This window comes from Nipponia nippon, unplaced genomic scaffold, assembly GCF_047370975.1.
Source record: "Nipponia nippon isolate SJK-2023a ecotype South Korea unplaced genomic scaffold, ASM4737097v1 scaffold_3, whole genome shotgun sequence".
In the NCBI taxonomy this organism is placed as follows: Eukaryota; Metazoa; Chordata; class Aves; order Pelecaniformes; family Threskiornithidae; genus Nipponia; species Nipponia nippon.
The window spans coordinates 118,386,548-118,407,221 of NW_028262347.1; the positions used below are offsets into that span (position 1 = coordinate 118,386,548).

Sequence of the window (20,674 nt, forward strand, 5' to 3'; positions counted from 1 at the left end):
TATCACTGTATTTTCCCAGAGAGCTGAAAAAAGAATTTCCCACTCCTGACACATACCTTACGAGTGCCTGCTGGATAGCACAGTACTGTTTTACATATCGTAGCAGTAATGGATCCCTTGTTATGGGTATGTTTGTAATATTGATTTCCCTTCAGTCAGATTTTATAAAGAGCTTTACGTCCTTGTTGTGCATCTCTGATCTAGACACTCCAGATATTAGCTTCAGTTTGTGACAGAGATTTGAAAGAGTGTGTTTTTGTGTGCACACTTGCATCAAGGCTGATGGAAAATTGGTTTGAAGCAAATGCCTGCTATGCTTGAGGGTTATTCTGCAGTTCTGATGTTAAGGGTCCTGAAACCTGTGGGCAGATCATCTCTTTCCACAAATATATTTGTGGAAGACAACTATAGGGAAAGAAAAAATCATGTGATTCTCCTAGAGGTGTTATTAGATGCTTCCTTTAAGGGATAGATATTTCCCCCATTGACAGGATAGGTCTCTGTAAGGTCTTGATCAAGATGTGTGTGTAAAAGTTTCAGCATGCAGTGGATGCAGTGACTTGATGGTAAGCATTTGTGTATATATCTCTAGGAAGAGATTAACAATATGAGGAATAGTTCTTAAATCCAGAGGAACAAAGTTCGTCAGAGAGGAAATCCATGCAGGCCCTGTCCTTTCATTCAGCACTGAACACCCACTTCTCTTCCCCTTTTTGATCTGGCAGGTTGGGGGGAGGCTGTTGTTCTTGGAAAGCAACAATTCCTCTAAAAGCTGCCTTTTCAAGAGGAGGAAATGGAGTTCATCTGCTGATGGCTCCACAGAGTGCTGAGTCCAGTGTTGAGGTTCGCTGTATCTCTATCGCACGCCTCCAAGGGAAGGCAAGGAATGATCTAACAGGGACAAGTCCAGACAGTGGAGGCCTGTGCCCCGATGTCCAGCGATCCTTTCATACTGAAGACAGCAGAACCACAGAGGAGGCCTTGTGCACCGTTAATTAACCATTCACTGAAAAACTTCAAAATGTAATCAAGAGAGATTAGTCATGCATAAAATGTCTAAACCTTAATTTCATTATTGCAGTAAGAACCACAATGTACGACTATATATTCACTGTCTGGTTCCTGTACAGGGTTTGTCCACTCCTGGCATGGAGTACAGGGCTTTTTTAATAGCAGATCACTCAATAAGGATAAAGTATCTCTGAGGGGCTACAGTTCTACTTTTTTTTTTTTTTTCGTTTTTTCTTTTCAACAAGGATTACGACTTCTTGCTGATATCTTTTGATGCACATAAGCTTTTGCCCATAATTCCCCAAATCTAGGAAGACCCTGCAGTAGGCAATACATTTTCTGATTCCTTTTGCCCGGTCTTTTGTTCATACTTAAGTTTTAATCCTTGGGTTTGTCCCTATTAAGGGACAAGGTTCATCAGGTCTAATTACATAAAGCTTGTAGCACATCACTAGGTGTATTAGAAAACACAGTTGCAGTGTGAACACACCACTGAGTTTCTTCAAAGCATTGGTGACTGAAATGCAAGTAGAGGGTGATCTGAATATAGATGATATTTACAGCTTAATTTCAGATGAGATTTGTGTTGATTGTTTACAGACTGACAGACACAAAAGGTATTGATAGTTTGATGATTTCAGTTTTATTTTTCTCATCTAGAAGCTTTTTTCATGGTTTTGTTTTCATTTGCTAAAAATATTTTATTTACTAGACAGTGTAGACATCCATATTTTCAGATAATTTGTTTCATCCTGAAATTAGTGAAATATCTTTTCTCAGTTCTTCAGTTTGTGATGTTGACAGAATAAATAGTTAGCAAATTATTAGTGAAATATGTTCATTTGGAATAACCATATATATACACTAATATATATGTCAAACTTATTTTTAACAAGGCACTTCTTTGGCTTTTTTGTAATTGTTCCACCTATGTATGTTCCTTCCAGTGCTTTACTGTCATGCTGCTGCTTCTGATGGTCTGCCTCCAAGTCTGTTAGCCTTTCAGGGTATCTTCTTGATTCCTTATTTTCACAGTTTAAGACATGAATTGTTGCCTTACCTACTCTGATGACTTGTTTATCAAAGTTCCTTTAATTTCACTTCATTTAGGTTTCCTGAGTTCAGGCTTTAGACCTGGATGTTAAGTCTTTCTTGCTGAAAGGGTGAATGAGCCCTTTTTATCACATGATCTTTCCTTTGAATTGACTTACCAGTTGGAGAGCCTTTCTGAAGCCACTGCTTTATTTTGGTGTATCACACATTATTGTTCCAGATGTGTAACTTCATATTTGGCTATAGTGGCAAGGCAACTAAAAAGAAAAAATATTTAAATAGAACCCATTTAAATAACAAAGAGGTGTTGGGTTTTATTTTCCCTATGCCATCTTCAGCACTGCTGGCTGTTCTGTTGTGTCTACCTCTGTCATCACCACATTTTACTCTAAATGACTACACTGAAAAACATAGGGCCTGTTAAGGGTACACTGTAAAAAAAAAAAAAAAATTGGTAGCAATTCCCTGTGACAGCTATTCTTGCAGATATTTGTGTTTATTTTTCCCTCGTTTAATCTTTTTTATAGCAGTCCCATCTAATCTGATGGTTTCGCATAATCTGTGCATATTATTTCGGATGTGTTACTAAATTGATCACTTAACGTTTCTTTCTTAAAGCTTCTGTCAAAGGCCAATTCAGCCCACCTACAATCTTGATTCCTCTTTGGACATGCCTTTCCACTGATTTTTCAAATCTGGTGTGATACTTTCCAGATTTGGATGTCTCAGCTAGGTGCCTAAAGGCAGATGGGATGAATTTGAGACCTTTGTTCCCATTACAAAGACCCAATCTACCTTGATCTGATGGATTTCTCTAATTTAAGCAGCCTGTTCCCACACATGTAATGTACCTCTCTCAATCTTCACTTCTTAATGTTCTCTCTCTCTTTCACACTTCCATCTCCGCAATTTCTCTCATTTCAGAATATTCCCCAGTTGCCCCATGCTCAGTTTAGCTCCACCACTGCGCCTTTCTTCCCTGCACTATTAGCTTCATCTATCCCTGCCCTATCCTTCCTGCTCTGGCCACTTCATCTCTGTTCCCTGAAATGTTTTGTTTATCCATTTGGGATAAAGCACATTCTTCCTGTGTTTTTAAAGCACTGTACAAATTGATATATCTGTATATATTTTCATAATTATCACATTGCACTTTCAAATAATACTATGCCTAATTCTCTTATTGTGTTATTCAGTTTACCCAAGATTCTTATTTCGATTTAACTAATGCTGTAGAGCAGCGTGTTGGTCAGAAAGCTTTGTACTATAATTGAGTAACAAACTATTATTTTCTTCTCATGTTCAGTGAACTGGTTTTGCAGATCTTTCAGTTCAATTCATTATGATCAAATGGAGAAGCATTTGTTTCAATAAGATTTTAATCTCTAGGACTATCTTTTGCATCAGTGACTTTTCATTGTTAATTGCTTTCTTGTCCCCCATTAAGGTGTTCTTGCAACTGCTTCATCCAAACTAAGCTTCTTGTCTCCGCACACAATTTGAAAAGACTCTTTTCTGCCTTTTAGCTAATATAACCATTGTTGCCTGCTTAATCCAGCAGTATGGTTTTTGTGTATTTTCCTCCCCTGATGCTGAAAAAAACTGTATAGAATCACCTCTCAAAGGAATTTTAGAAATGTCCTGAATTCCCCCCAGATACAACAGAATATAAAAAATAATTTTATTATTTCAAAGCACCAAGAACACCAGGACACCTAGTCTGTGCTGGATGTTTGTGAGTGAATTACTATTAATATTAATGATTTAAAAGGATATGCACTGGCTGGAGCACACGCCAAATCTCTCATAGTCATTCCACTGAAAATTATTTTTATCACAACTTCTTCTGAACCTGCTGCTACTTATAAATGGCATGGGAAGCATGGACTTCAAACAACAATTTTAAATATGCCCCAAATTTTACATGTTGAAATAACAAAATCAGCGGGTGAGTTCAAGTGGTTCTCTCCCTTTTCAAAAATCAGTCGGTTGTGAATTTATTATTTTAACACAGCTGACAGAGAACATACAGAATAAGTTCAGTGATGAAAAACATTTGGGGGTTTTGACAGGTCTTGGCTGAAATGAAGTCCTTAGAGACTAGCATTTGGAGGCAGAGGTGAAAGTAGAAATTGGTTTACCTGAAGATCTCTGTATATGGAGTCTAAATTTTCAAGGGAGATGGCCTGCCAGTGTCAGGGCTCATCTTTTGACACATCCAGCCTGAAATCTATCAAAATCTAGAAGCTTCTTGACTTTTCATTGTAGCTTCTATATGTGTGATTTTGTACACAAAACTTTGTTTGCACAGGTCCTAAAAGTTTCCCAGAAATTTTGTGCTAATGTTGCAATCTGTTCAAAACTACAAATCTCTTTTTTACCCAGGTATTCTATGCTTAACTCTAAGCATAAATTATTTTTAAATAAAACTCATTTACTCATTCCGATACTAAAATTAACTATACAAGTCATTGAATTTTGCAGCTTATTCATTCATTAGTTTTCACAATAATTTAGTTCAGTTCTCTCTCAAAAAAAAAAGTTGATTAATGCAGTCTTATTGCTCCATAGATCTACGCAGGATTTATATTGACAGTTTGTAATGTAAAATAGTACTTTTTTACTTATGTTAGAACTGCAAGGCCAATGTAGATAGGTAGGAGTGAGGTAGATTGTGTTCTTTCTTGTACATCATTAATATAGCTATTTACAAAGGTCTGCTCAGTAGTAGCTGTGTAACAGGATGTCAGAAATATAATTTGAAGCCTCTGAACTGCACAGTGTAACTGAGCACTGATAGTGATTTACAGAACTTTTATTACCTAGTAGGTTTTTGTGTAAAAGAAAAGTCTAGCTAAATTCTCATGTTCAGCCTGACTTTAAAAGTCTGTAGGTTAAGGTCTGTGAACATGTTTCTTTTAACATGAAAATTTAAGCACATTGAAAAGTTGTTTAGATTGTAAGCTCTTTGGTGCAGTGCTCACATATTACACCCGACAGAGTGGGAGCTGTATCCCTGACTGGGACTGGTAGAGGTTACAGAAAGATGTCTGAGTAACAGTACTAGCAATTGCACTGAAAAAGAAAATGAAAACCCATCACGCTATTTTGAAGAGCCATTCTATCCATGCATGCTGTAATAGGTAACATACACAAAATACATTTCTGTGTAATTTTAAGTATTCTTAAGTGCATCTAACCTAGCAATCAAAATCTGTGTTCTAGGAATTTTTCCCCAGCACTCAGAGTATGCACAGAATGATACCGTTATAAAATAGTCCTTTCTTGGGGTCATGCTTATATATCTTTGAAAATCAGATTACTGGTTATATATTTATTTACACGTTCAGTATTTACTGGCTAAAAAAAATTCAGCCATGTGTGCTTGGGGCATCAAAGGCAGAGCCAAGCCCTGAAGCTCTCGAAGCTGAGTCACATTAGATGGCATAGTAATGCACCATATTCATCCGGAATTGTGCAAACCAGAAGATATTACTTGCATTTGAAAATATTGGCAACAAAGTATGTTAAATCTCATGTGATCACCGGAATGCTCTGTGCTAGCTTTTGAAAACATAAAATGTAAGAAAAATATGAAAAACCCATTACCTGCTATCAGACATTGGAACTGCTACAGTGTTCAGCAGGAGTTAAAGATAGATAACAGGTAAAAGGTGTAATCCATAGCAAGGAGTAGCAGATGAGCTGCGTTCAAAACAAACATATTCTTCATGAAAATGCTGTGACATTTATTTTCAATATTAAAAATTCAAATGCAAGTGTTTAGTATGTCTCATACACATCAGCTCTTTCTGTAATTCTGGGACTGGCTCAGTTTCACCCTTAGTCATTTGGGGATTGCTTTTCCATCCACTTTGATCACATTGTGCTTCTGCAATATTCCCACCAGTTATCCTAAAAATTCTGATAATTGAATCTTGTTTCATCTGCCCTAGAAAATAAAATATCAGGAAGGGGACTCAAATAAAACTGTGAATGAGGAAAAAACCAAACAACAGCCACCCCACAATGCTTATTAGCACCTTTAATGTAAACATTGGTATTTATGAGGATTTAACCAAACCTCTCAAGAAATCATAGCATGAACATATAGAATGCACAGCCAGTATCAAACCTTTTCTTTCCTACACAAAGGAAAGCATTTATCTTTCTGGTGACACAAGGGACAGAAAACAATGCCAATTCACAAATAAAACCTCTCATGATTTAATATTGTTGTTTTGTCCCTTGCGATCCTAGAATGATAAATATTGTACCTTCTTTTGTCACTATCAGAACCACTTTCATATGTGGAATAAAGGCTCATTCATTATATTCATATTGGTTTTTTTCCCAGATTGCTTTTTCCAAGCTGTTTCAGTATACATCACACCAGCGATATTGTGCCAGCTTTCTTGTGGTCATTCCAAAGCTTCACAAATACCTGTGATGCTACCAGTTTCATTTCTGTTTATTACTACTTTTTGTTATTATTCCTTATATTCTTGAGGATTTCAGAGGCCTCACTGTGGCTTGGGACCTTGTTAAATGGAGAGTGGTACAGACATGTACCTAAATCTAGCCTACAAACACTGGAATTGTACATGCCATGCAACTGTCCGTGGAGTGTGTGGTCCTCTGAGAAGCCCACAGGCAAAGTCTGTTTGGTCTATTACTTTTTTCCCCAAAGGAGGAGGGAAGGGATGGCCCCACAGAGGGGACAGCACTTTCCTCTGAGTACTTTGTGTGCTATTTGCTCCTGAGAAGATGCGGTGAGGGGTCAATGCCTATGAAATTTATGCAGAACACAGTAGTCATCCCAGGTGAAATGTCTGTAGCTCCATCTTCATCCCACCTAATGAACATCGATCCATTATGGTTTTGCCTAGTATTGCAATCCTTCAGTAACATCTTTATGTCTAACATCTAATATCTTTCAAGCATATCTTGATTTCAAAATGTTTCTCCAAAAGTAGTTGTCTTTTGCGAATAATCTCAGTACTCTAAATAGACTTAAATTATTTTCGGTGGGGAATACACAAATGTTAAGCACATTATATTTTAAGAAGAGCTGTCCTGGCTTTAGTGTGATACCAAACCATCTCTCATTGACTGATGGCATTAGGAAACATAGTCATTGCACTAAACCTAGGCAAACAAGCTAATCACTATATTAGCATGCATTAGTTAATTTGTGTGTAGCACTTTGGAGATAACAAGCTCAGTATTTTAATACTATTTTTCCTCCCTGGACACATCTCTTGTCTTCATATTTAAACCACTATGGAAAGGTCAGTAAACATTGATTTTGTAAATGAAAGCTCTAAAATATGACTTGAAAGAGCTAGTGTTTAGGGGGCGGGGGGGGGAGGGGAAGTGTGAAAATTCAACTTGTTTAAGTCAGGCCTTCAATTTTGGGGGCCAGATTTCTCCTACCAAGCTTTAGATTTCTTAACAGGCTCACATATGGTTAAGCATTTATTTCACTAAAAAATTCTCATTGTCTGGACTTAATGCAACTGCTGGTGTGGACCAGAAAAGGCAAGTTTCAGGCAATAGGTTGATTTTACCTGGGTAAATAGAAAGGCAATGAGTAGGAAGCCAGATGAAAACGTAAAGACTGTATCATGACTTCGTACTGGATGAAGGACCCAGTTGTCTAAATTGCTGAGCATATGCAGCTTCAGCAGAGCACAGCAATGATGTAGCTCACCCTTAAGGCTGTTTGTTCCTGCAAAAGCCTCCTGGCCCTACTTCCCTCCCCTTGAAATCCATCTCGGTGGATCTGGAGAGGGCTTAAACCACACTGCCTCAGCCCCTGTGGACCTTCAGCAGCTTCATGCACATCTCACACTGGCACAAAGGATAGCTACATCCTTGAGGCCATCCCTGTGAGAAAAGCACATTTCCGTCACTTTTGCAGAATGATTAGTGAAAGTACAGTTAAACACATCAAAGATGAAAAGTTGCATAAAAATGTGCACTAATTAGCACACAGCTTTTAAAATCTTGAAGGTAAATATTGTTCTTAAAGCACATGTGGGACTCAAATAATGAAATAAGGCTGGCTGTATTTAGATTATTCACAATCTACTTCATTGCTCTTAAAGAATTAATTAGATCATAGTTCAAATGTGAGCAGTTATTTTTATCTCTTTGTAAATTGTGGATGGGTGTATTTTTCTTGGAAAAGAATTTCCCGCTACAATGAGAAATCAGGAGAAGGACAAATAATATAAATTATTATTAAGATGTCTGCAGCTTTTAAAACATGCCATACCACCACCTCTTCACACTAGTACAATCCAAAGAGATGAAAGAATGTGGAAGGGAATTAGAGTAGTCTTAGTAACTAACATCAGATTTACAAAGAGAATTTCTGATCATTGGAAATCTAGGTAGAGAAAAACAAGTACTTTGTAAAGGCAGTTAAATAATGTGGTGACTCAACCTTAATAGAACAAGAAGAAGCAAAAATAAGAATGGAAAATGGAGGGCTATTTGGAAGGAAGGCAATGAAAAATAGTGTAGGAAAAAAACAGGAATCCTATATGTTCCACTGTTGTTATATTGAATGCTTGTCCAGACAAGACAGAACAAACAAAAATCAACTCACAAGTTCACACATCTGAACACAAGCCTTACTGAGGTTTTGATAAGTCCCTCTCGTCTCTGATGCTTCCCCTTTTGGGGGATGCTACCTTCTATTACTGAACCTTACACGTTGTCAAATCCCGTTCCCACGACTGTTTTTTTTCCCCCTCACCTTTCAAGATAGAGGTCATAAAATGTGGTGCCGCACCTGTTAAAAACAAGGTGCAGTTTGCCACTGATTACCTACTATTTACATTCTTTGCACCCAACCTTGCAGCAAGCTTTTGATGAACTATTCCTAAGCAGGAACCATGCTTTTCATTATCACTTTCTTTTCTATTCTTTATGAAAATCAATGTTTGCTTATGGCTGCTTCAAAGTCTCAAGTGTATGGTGTCTAATGGTATTGCTTTAAAGTTTTATATTTTATCTTTATAACTTAGGATAATTATTTATAGTTGGAAATCATCATGTAGCAGCATTATGGGAAACAGAATGCTGGATTGCATTGCAAAGGGAAGAGCAGATTCAGGGTTTATTATATTATTATATTATAGAAGGCACTTCAGAGGCTATGCAAGAAAGCAACTCAAATTGTAGCGGTTCTCAGAAGCTGGGGTAGTACAAAACAGATTTCATTCACAACACACACTTGTATCATCATCACTGTATATATAGCCATTAAAGTATAATTGAGATATAGAAAATCAGGAAATGAGAGAACTGAAGCCAAGTTTTTCACATGTGATCAAAAAGCATATAGGAAAAAATAGAGGGGGGAAAAGGTCAGCAGTTAAATAGAAAATAGAAGAATCAACATAATTTCTGCTTTTAAAAAACAGATGGGAGATTTAGCAAAATTGCAGTGAGGGAGTTCTAATGTCCTGCTGAAGGTTTGTTTCTCCTTCATCACATAGTAAAAACTTTTTGAAAATACGTAAATGAAAACTAGCTCCTAATCACATCCTGGAAATACAAAGCCAGCATGGTATTTTATACAGCACGTCAGTTTTTAATGAAAATATTGTGAAGAACAATGCACAGAATTGCTCTAAATTTTGATTCAAAGAACCATCCTGGCACTGGAAAACTCCAAGCAGAGTGTACCTCTTACCACATCATCTTCTCTCTGTTTTCATTTCTACCCCTTCTTATTCCCGTGACCAGTGATGAGGAAGGGCTGCTGTAGTAACCCTTTAGTATCTGAAGGTTTATTTTCATTGAGTGCATCTTCTGGCAGCTGATATTGCTGGGAAATGGACTTTATGAGAATTTCTGGACTGTATCTTTCACTTAATTTTTACCTTGTACTTTCACATTCATTTAGTGCCATGAGTCCTGTTCAACAGGAGATGAGTGAGACATTTTACTTTGTTGTATGAAAAGGTGGTGTGCACATCAGGCTGAGATTTATGCCAAATCTGATCCCAAGGGAGGAATATTTCACAGGTCCTGTATCTCTTCTGGATGTGGTTCCTAAAGGGAGAAACACTGAACCTGAATTTGCTCTGTCAGGAGGATCTTTCTCAGGTGTTTCCAGTTACATCCTCTAGATACAAAGGGGTATCTAGAGGAATGTTTTAAATGGCAAAAGTTATAGTTTGGTAATCTTTGTACCGGAATAGTTCTTTCAAATTTTTTAATGGGATTGATGAATGAGACAATGAGTGCTACTTGTTGGAGTGTGAGTACACATAGAGCTAGGTAACAAGTTGTGACTATCTACTGTCGGTTTTCTAGTTTTTCCTCTCCAAACTAGAAAGCATGCCTAGGGCATATAATATATTTTCAGTGATACGCAGTCATAGTATTACTATCTCACAGTTTCAGGCATTTGCTCTATCTGTATATGTCACACAAACAGAAATGGTGCTCTGCTACTATGATTTTACTGATATTTATCTATATTGACTGTTCAGGACCAAGTGTATGTAATCAATTATGAACATGCACTGTTTGAAATGGAACCCTGTTTCCATACAGTTTGACAGTAACCAGGTCTAAGTGTGTTATTTTGCCTGTTAAAGTCATAATATACTGTATGCAGTGTTACACAGAAGATTCAGGAAAGAATAAATGAGTAGCTATATAGCTTGCCTGTATATACTAGAATCCCATTCAGAATTATTCTCTTTCAATGTTGACCAGGATGCCGGTAGAGCCATTTGTATAAAATCTTTAGGGTTTTTAAAATGGTTTTATGGTTTGAGCTTGTCAGCCTTTTACAAAGCTTTTCTGCTAGAATTAATAAAAATCAATGTTCTGTATAAGCTGATGCTAGCTTTGTTGATGGAGCCACCCTAATAGTGACAGCAGGGCATTTGTGTCTTTTTTTTTCTTTTTTGTTTTTTCATATTCTCGGGCATTAATAGGTACTGAAACTACAAGTAGCCTTATGTTAGAGATCCTGGGGACCCTGAAGTTGTCACTTTAGTAATATTTCAAAATATGGTTCAAAATTCTGGGCACGCTTTCTGTCCTGTTGACTTAATTCTGTGTTACACTCTGAAGATCGTTTGTTTTGTCAGAGTGACTGCTGGCTATGTAGCTGGGGATGTACTGAATGTCTAATTGTGGAAATCAGCAGAACACTGAAAAACTGGCATTGTTATTTGGCCAGAACCAAATTACAAGCCAAATAGTGGTTAGAGCAATGATATATTGCAGCAGTATGTTGGAAATGGAAAACAAGTCCAGTACTTTGTGAACCTTGGAAAGCAAAACTTATAAGTGAGAATGCATTATGGGAAAGCACTGCAGATAGCATGCCTACTCCTGATTAAGCTGCAGTCGTATTGAATTTCTGGTGAACTGCAATCATTTGTTTGTATAAACATATTCATCACTTTCTGGTTTAAATAAAAATTTTTGACAGTGGGAAAAAACCCCAGCACCTGCAAAATAAAGGTGCAAGAATGAGAAACAGCATCTTTGAGGATTATTGTTCTGATCTTGTCCCTTAAAAGTAAATTATAATGTAAGTAGTATTTTTTTATCTCCAGTGGGGGCAGAATTGGCCCCTCTTGGGCCCTTAAACATATTGTCTTTAAGGTTGTGTGTTTTGTCTTGAGGAGGAGAGTAGTAAAGCTGCAAATCTGACAATATACATTATGACCCAGATGGAACATTAGGGAGTTATTCACAAAAACTGAATTTCACCTGGTGAGGTTAATCACCCCAGCTTTCCTCTGCAGACAGGAAGAGATCTGCTTTAAATCACCACCTGCAAGTAAGGCTCCTCTGGAGGGAAGCAAACCCCGGTGAATACATCTGCCTTGTCTCCTTCTAACTGTTCTGATGCTCGGCTGTGTTTGAACCTTCTGTTTCCCAGATACTCATACACATATATGCACACACATGCATGCAGATATTCTGATTACTTAATTGCATGAAATGATAGTTCAGCACTCATGATGTTTAGCAAGGCTTTAGCGTTCATCACAGTGGTTAAAGAGCCCAACCTGCATGAATGGATTTGGGTAAAAAGCTTTAAAAATGTTGTAACTGAAGTTGACAATTTTTTACAGTTTTCATATCTTCACTTTTCTCTGATTGGCATGCACGATGCCAATAAAAGGAGATTGCTGAAGACAGAGACAAAGAGTGAAATAATGCTGTACAAGTAACCTCAAGTGTACTGGTCTGGGGAAGGCCTTTGCAATCTAAATGTGTCTAATTAATAGAGAGAGGTTCATAAACTAACCCCAACTGGGTCACAGCTTGATACTGACTTTGAAACAAAACCAATTATAATTTCGTTGGTATTTACCCACGTATTGCTAAAAGTAAGTGAAAATAGTGCTTCTTCAGTACTCCAAGTAGATTTTTTTCTCTTCTACAGAAATCGGTTTACAAGACCAAATTAGATTCTGGCATGATTAATGCATCTCACCAAATTCTTGCAGAGTAGCAAATTAGTTTATAGTGGTTTTCTTGAAAACAAATTAAACAGCTGCACAACATCACAAGAATAGAGATGTTTTTCATAACATATGGATAAATGATTCAATGGAAAGGAGATGTAATCAAACTGAAAATTTAATAGTTTGTGTGAAAAAAATCCAAATGTTTCAAATATTACTGTCCTTTATAGAAACCTGTGTAATTACTTGCATTTTAACACATGATGTGTAATATGCTGTGGGAGAGCATCAAGGAATTAATCTGCGTGAGGTTTGCACATATTCTAAGCAGATTATTCCTTTTAGGTGTTTTTAATAGCCATCACTTAAAAACCAAAGTCCTGGTTTTGCTAATAACTTAAAATAACAATTATTTTGTGAATTACAGGTGATTTGCCATTCATGTATTTGATTGATAGCTTTCTGAAAATGTTACATATCCTATAAATTTGTTTCCCCCCCCTAAAAATGTAAATCTGTTTTGCTACTGATACACCTGTTTGAGAGCCTACAACTTATATTCAAGAAATGCAGGATAGAGCAAGTCTGATCACGTGCATAATTATTCATGCAGTTATTACTTGTTGCTTATGTTTTACTGTAAAAAGAAAAAAAAATTGCACACAAAAACCTGCCATAATTTTTGTATAAAATAAGCCATGTTGAGAAAGACAATGGAATAGTTAGGGGCATTTTCAGATTTTGGTAATTACCCTTTGTGGTCCAAGGTCCAAAAATTACAATAATGGACTAAAATAATGGTCTAACAAAAGGTCATTTGTCTGTAACTACTGCCAAGGTTAAACTTCTTAGATAAAAACATCAAGATGCTTTAATTCTCTTAGCTCGGCTATTCTGTGAGAAGAATATATTTCCTGACTAAATGTGATGCCTCTTTTATTAATTGAAATTTCATACTGATAAGTATTGCAGCTTTAGGAGCTATTACTAAACTAGTCTAAATGTAACCATTCCCCAAGCCTATTGTAATATCTAAAGGGAGTCAATAAGAGGTTTTGAGAAGAATTTTTTTTCAGACTCAGCAGTTAACTACAATTGGTTTTTTATTAATTTTTTTTAGTCTGTGGAGTCAGTCATATTTTTAATATCACTGGACAAATCTAGGATAAGATTTATCCAGGAAGCCCCAAGGAATAGGGTCCAAGAAATAGGTAATACACCAGTAACGTTGTTTAACCATCATAGTTTAAGGTGTGCTTTACTCTTCAAATTTAAAGAGTTTTTGACGAAGTAATGTGTCAGAGATCTTGGGAAAGTATCTGTAGTTCAATTTCTTCCTTTATTTGTAGAAAATGCATGTCTTTGACTGTCATTCCTTTGCTTCCTCACCTGCATAGTCTGGCTGAATTCTGGTGCTGCAGCCTCTCCAAAACACCATCTTCCCTCTGCATTGCCAAAACAAAAACTCTTGTCCAGGATCTCTGCAGCTTACTTCTGAATTACTGCCACATTGAACAACTGCTGTCTTAACCACGTTTATTTCAGACCTTTTTCTTGACTCGTTTTTTTTTTTCTTCTTTTACCACAGAAATAATTTTTAGTATCTCCCCGCACTTCCTTTTTCTGTTGCCTCAAATATCATGATTCATCTTCAAGACCCGTCATGACTTACTGTTCCCTGCCTATCTTGTCTTACACAGTTTCAGATGAGAGGTCCTCTCCCAGCTCAGATCAGCCATTATCTCAGTCTTCCTCTCCCACTTGTTAAGTGCATTTCTACTTCCATCTGTGCTGCCTTCCTGGGCAAGGTGCACAGGTCAGATTGGTGTACAGATCTGATGATACAGTCCAGTTAAATGCAATAATCTCATATTAGCTCCTTTTAAAAGTAATCAGTGAAGGAGCAGCTGAGGGAACTGGGGTTTACTCTGGAGAAAAGGAGGCTGAGGGGAGACATTATCGCTCTCTACAACTGCCTGAAAGGAGGTTGGAGCGAGGTGGGGGTCAGTCTTTTCCCAAGTAACAAGTGATAGGATGAGAGGAAATGGCCTCAAGTTGCATCAGGGCAGGTTTAGGTTGGATGTTAGGAAAAATTTCTTCACCGAAAGGGTTGTCAAGCATTGGAACAGACTGCCCAGGGAAGTGGTTGAGTCCCCATCCCTGGAGGTATTTGAAAGACAGGTAGATGTGGTGCTTAGGGACATGGTTTAGTGGTGGACTTGGCAGTGGTAGGTTAACAGTTGGACTTGATGATATTAAGGGTCTTTTCCAACCTAAATGATTCTATGGTTCTTGTGTTCCAGGAGGGCTTGAGTTGAGAAAAGTGGGTGGGAGAAAAAAGCTGCAGTTAATCACCATTATATTGCATCAATCCTAACCTACTACCATAGTGTCTCCAACACCTCAGTAGGTCCCCTTCGTCACTACAGTGTTTGTCCTGCTGAACAGATAAGAGCTATCCAAAAGTGCATGGATAACTATCCCAAATTGCTGCGAATTAGCCTGGAGTAAGGGGACTCCGATCTGCCAGCTGTCCTTCAGGGAGTTCGTGTGCACCATGGTCGCATCGTCAATCCCTGCCTGTCCATAGCCAGAGAGACCAAACAGCCCATGCTACCTCTTAGCCACTGGTAGGCTGGATAGTTTAAAGGCACCAGATGTTGTACAGACCTGGATTACAGACTAAACTAGAGATATCTCACACTGAAAGGGAAGACTGCCTGACTGTATTAAAAAAAAAAAATCGCTGCTGGCCCCTCAGAGCACAAATATTTCACACAAATATGTAGGGCCATTTCCTTTTCAAAATGAGAAAAATTGGGAAAGACTGAACATTTTGTAAAAGATCCTTTATTGTATAGTCTGCATTTCCCACAAACTGACAGCAAGTAATTTGTAAGTCTATTCTGGGAGTAAGAGTTTCTTAGCCCTGTATAGATAGCTGTTATTACTAAATACCAAGGGTATAATACAAAGGAGCATGACATCTCCTTTCTACTAGTGTGTGGCTATTTAATTCCACACTATCATTATTTATTTTATTATTGTTACGGTTTAAACTCTGTCTCATATTTTAGTTATTTAATTAAGTTATATGCATAAGAAAAGGAAAACGTACCTCCTGGAGTCTTGGCTGTTTTTCCATCTAGCAAAAAATTATCACTGAAAAAAAAATGTTGGGGTTACTTGCCCAAAGTAATTTCCTAGTTGGTTTAGTTTGTTTAATATATCTTTCTCATAGTAAGTGTGGTGTCAACTTAAAATACACATGCATATACCAAACAGGAAGAGAAGCCCATAAAAAGACTTTGTGATTTTGAGGTGCTGTCAGCTTGTCCTTTTTAAAAATTCTAAGTCAAATTAAAAAAAAAATCTATATGACAGGTCATGAAGATACTTACTCTTCTTGGCAGTTGCTTATGATTGTTTTTCTCCGTGACTAAGTCCATGATGTCTGGATATTGTCTAGGCACACCTGCCAGATCAGGACCTTCAGATACACATGAAGGATTTGACTATTTTCTGACTTTGAAATGAACTGAGCTCTGTTGTGAGGTACAGTGGTTCCTCTGGCCATGTACAGTCTTGAACTTCAGATGACTTTTAATTTTTCTCCTGGAAAGCAGGCACTTGTGTATCAGGTTTGTACATGGTTAGGAGAAGGTTTTGTGGATCGGTCCTTTGAATGTCAAATTTTGTTCTGGTTCCATTTTATGCGCCTTTTGGATATCTCCAGACATGACTTGATCTATAGCACAAGAGTGTGTAGCACCAACAACATTTTGGCCTTCTCACTCATGAAAATTAATCATGAGTTAGTCCATTTGAAAAAAAGACAATCTGGAAAATTTTACCAAACAACTAAACTGAATAAGAATATTCCTAGCACAATGTTTCATAGAAAGTGAGAGAATTTTTTCAGTGGGTACTCAGAAACACTTGCCTCATAACAATCTTCTTGAAAGTGGTGTTCTTCTGCCATTATAGCCACTATAGCTACTGTATATATTTCCTATGAAGAATAAATGTATGCAGTCCTAGTACGCATTGACAAAGTTGATGGATTTGATTTGTTTCATCAAATTAAGAAACAGATGATTAAAAAACTGCATTTTTAACAAGGTGGGTTTGTATGTAAATGTCACTTATACACACATAATACACATTGAGTATCGACAAAAAAAGTTCTTTGTAGACTTAAAATAATGATAAATGACAGAGCTTATAAAAATTCCCCACGTAATAACTGGTAGTTTTATTGATGAGCGTGAAATTGTCTTCACTGGCTTCACTGTGTGCTATGGTCATCTTCATGAGGCACTAGAGGCTGTAATTCTCATCACTTACTCAGTATGTCTTCAAACTGCGTAGATCCATTTGTGTGGCTATTCATGGGCACTGCATCTTCTACAATGGAAAGACTTCAAATAACAGATCGTTTAGGATAAAAGGACTCTGTCCACTATTTGGTGAGCATGTACAGTAACAAGTCTTGAAAGAATCAACAAATGGAAGTGACACAGAGACTGCTGGGTGCTGAAGGGTGAAGCTATTACTTTAATAGTATAGCATTTACCTAGTCTTTTCTGTTTAAGTCTCTCTGTATGGCAGCTGTCATTTTATTTTCATTGCTTAAGGTCACCTTAAGCAATGACTATAATTTTGGTTAAAATATCAAACAAATCTAATTGATCTACTTGACTTGTGGTTATTTTACTGTCTTCAGCTTTCTGAACATTCTGATATATGCATAACAATGAAAATGTGTACAATTTAATCAAATGAAGACATCTATCCAAATGTTATCTCCCAATAATGCATATGTAAATTGAAAAACACATTTCCAGTTACCTGCCTAACCATGAATCTGAGGTCATCTTTGTTCCCTTAATTTTAACAAAGGGGATAGTCAGAACTCAATGCATTTCTCATTAAAATGAATAATAGAGGAGGAAAAAAGGTTTTAAATATGCATGCCAGCATGTAAAACTAACTTTTTCAATGTTGTGATTTTTTTCTACTTTGAGAGATACTGTAGCCTTACATCAGTTCAAATGTAGCTGTATACAATCAGAGGGAAAACGTTTAAACATCCCAGCATGGGTATTTCCATTTAAATCTGATTACAGTGAAATAAAACTGTAGCTATTAAAGGTTTAGAAGAACTACAAATACAAGCAGTAAAAGAAGACAGTTAGTAAATGAGGTAGTAAAACATTTCAGCGGGGCAAACAGTTTATAGCACTCAGCCTTCCTGTAGCAGACTGTGCTATTCACTACAGACCCGTGCACTGTTCCCTGAACTGCACTTAAACCTGCAATTAACCTTTCACGCCTAATGAAGCTGTTTTGCTGCAAAATTAAAATATATAATACTGCCTGTTTTTACAGAGACTGGGAGGAGAGCATCTCAAAATGAATGAGTTTTTCAGATGCTTTTGTTCAAATGCAGAATTAAAGTGCTGTTTGTATATAAATCGGGAATGCGCTTTTCAAGGCAATCTCATTTGATGTGCTGTATTTTATTCCTGTACTTATTAATTGTTTTGCATAATTGTAAAAAAACAACCAAAAATTCACACACCAGTAATTTTATGATTAGACACTTACTTCCTGAGAATAAACTATTACCATTTAACTTCCATTAGGAAAGACAATAGTTCTCCTAAAGATAACCAAGTTCATATTGCTTTCTCTGGTATTTTTCTCATTGTGGATGCAATTATCTCTTACAAAAATATACTTTCCACTTATGTATTTGACTGGGCTCACTTCTTAATGAGCTTTCCATACGTATCCTTAAAACAAGCTAGAGATTGTTTTAGCTGCATAGAACTAGGTCAGGTTATTTCTATAACACTTAGTAGAAAAACAAACTAAACTTAAAAATAGGTCTGGTTCTGCAGCTAGGATGAATTTCCAGAAATTAGACTATTAGAGGTGACCACTCCATGTGGTATGCTTACTGACTCCACTGTTCCTTTCTGCCACCCTACTCAAGAGTCAGAAGCAACCAGAGACCATGTACTAGTTTGGAAAATACCAGTTTGGATGGTAGGTAGGATATTTAAATGGCAGCATTCAGGGAAGGCAGGTAAATTAAATAACTTATGAACTGACGTAACAGATATAGAATAGTACACGATTTACAGTTCCAAGTTTAATGACTATAAATGTATTCACATTTGTTGTTTATATACAAAACCTGTAAAATAAAGGTAAAGTTTTGTTGGGTTTTTTAATGAATGTTTAAACCATAGCATTTTTATCAAATCTTCTGTTGTATTTTGATGTAAATTCTGCTTGCTTGCAGTGTCTGTGCATCAGCTTGACTTGGTAAATGAAATTCCTTTAGACTGCCAGTCTGAAATAATGAATTGTTCCCCCAGTTAATTGTATTGCTTTGATAACAAGGAACTATGCTGAGCGTAGAGAACATAATAAATGAATGTCATCAGATGATTTGTGTGACGTTTTGAAAAATGATCTTCCAGAGTGACCCGATTTTAATGGAACTCTAACAGCATGCCAGTATATCCCAGTATGCAGCATTAGATTTGAAGGAAATAGTTCTTCCTTTTTGTTAATTGTTATGTAAAGCGAAGTTAGCATCATACATCCAAGTACATTTTAAAATATCTTATAAAAAATGGAAAACCTGTTTTCCTAATAATATTCATTCCATTTAGCATACTCCCTAAGACTAGCCGCTAAAGACAGGATCACATGTAACTACCCATCAAAATTTTATTTAAGTTTTATCCTTGAATTTGCTAATGCTGGGTACTGCTGATACTTTAAAGGTGCTTCAAAGATTTCAAAAATTCAATTTATCAAAGTCCAATGTAAGGCATCGCTAGGTCATGCCAGGGAATTTATGTGTATATGAAAAAAACTATTTAATTAATCTTGGCTCTTACATATCCTGAAATGCAGCAATGATAATTGTATTTAGCATTTTACAGTATAGTGCCGTGTATTTTCGAAAAGCTGTATTCACATTAATTGATTCTTGCAACATTTTTGTGAATTAAGACAGGTAGTGTTACAGTGTGCGATAGCATAGACTTTTTCAGGATACTGGAAACCTGAACCATATCCGAGGGTATATCATATACTAAAAAAGAAGCCTGCAGAAAGACTTCTAAGTGAAAAATATTTTTTGCAGTTTCTTAGTAGCTAAGTGTAGTAATGAGGGAATGCATGAAAAATATTGCCAAAATTGGATTCTGTAATAGATAAACTGAGTTTGATATTGGCCTGAGTTAAAAAATGGAGACTGCCTGTTAAACATGGTGAAAAGTATTTTCAAAGGTTTTCTTGTGTAATAATACTGTTACTGCTTAGAGTCTGAGATGTATTGGGCAGTGTGGAGAACCAGCACCATCTTTGCCTGCATTATGGGTATATATAGATGTGCTTTTGCAGATATAAGTGTCATGGTCTTATTGCAGCCATGGTGGAGCAGACCATATGAATGATGTGAATACTCGTAATCCATTTCATTGCAATATTGCATGTGTGAATTTAAAAATTCAGAAGTACTATGTATTGTGTGTTGTCAATCACAGCATTTCAGCAGAAGTCAGTAATTTCTAGCAAGTAGGCAGTAACAGGCAAATGTAAGAGTAGATTCTTAAGCTACTAATTTCCTAAGCATGCCTGTCCATACCATCTGTAATACCCTGTTAAGATTATAACAGGTCGTGAAATATCAACAGTTTAAGCAGAATTTGAAAAAGAAGAGTTTTGGTGAGTTAACAACATTTAGAATTTATCCAGGCCAACACCATCACGGTTCACTGTCTGTTCACAAATCCATGCATTCTGGAAAGATATTTTCATATCCTTTTGTTCATGGTAAATACTAACCTCTGAATATTTCCAAATTAGGAAGGCGTATATATTGCAAAGGGAAATATTCAAAGGTACAATTTTGTCTTAACTGTGGTCTCCATTTCTCTTTTATTTTCTGATTGGAAAGTTTCATCCATTTGTAAATGCAATGCACAAACATTTAATAAGAGAAAATCCACGTCAGAGAACTGCTGATCCACTTAACCAAGAAAATGGTGATAAAAAGAGGTGATGCTAAGATCACACAACAAATCAATAAGAGACTTAAGTGGAACTCAGTTCTCCTGATTTCCAGT

At 36.7% G+C, this 20,674-nt stretch overlaps 1 protein-coding gene across 2 annotated transcripts in view; it reads left to right on the top strand.

The window, feature by feature from the left end:
• ATRNL1 (attractin like 1) overlaps window positions 1–20,674 on the top strand; it is a 528,683-nt gene that overhangs the window by 503,901 nt on the left and 4,108 nt on the right. The gene's annotated exons all lie outside the window — the stretch shown is intronic.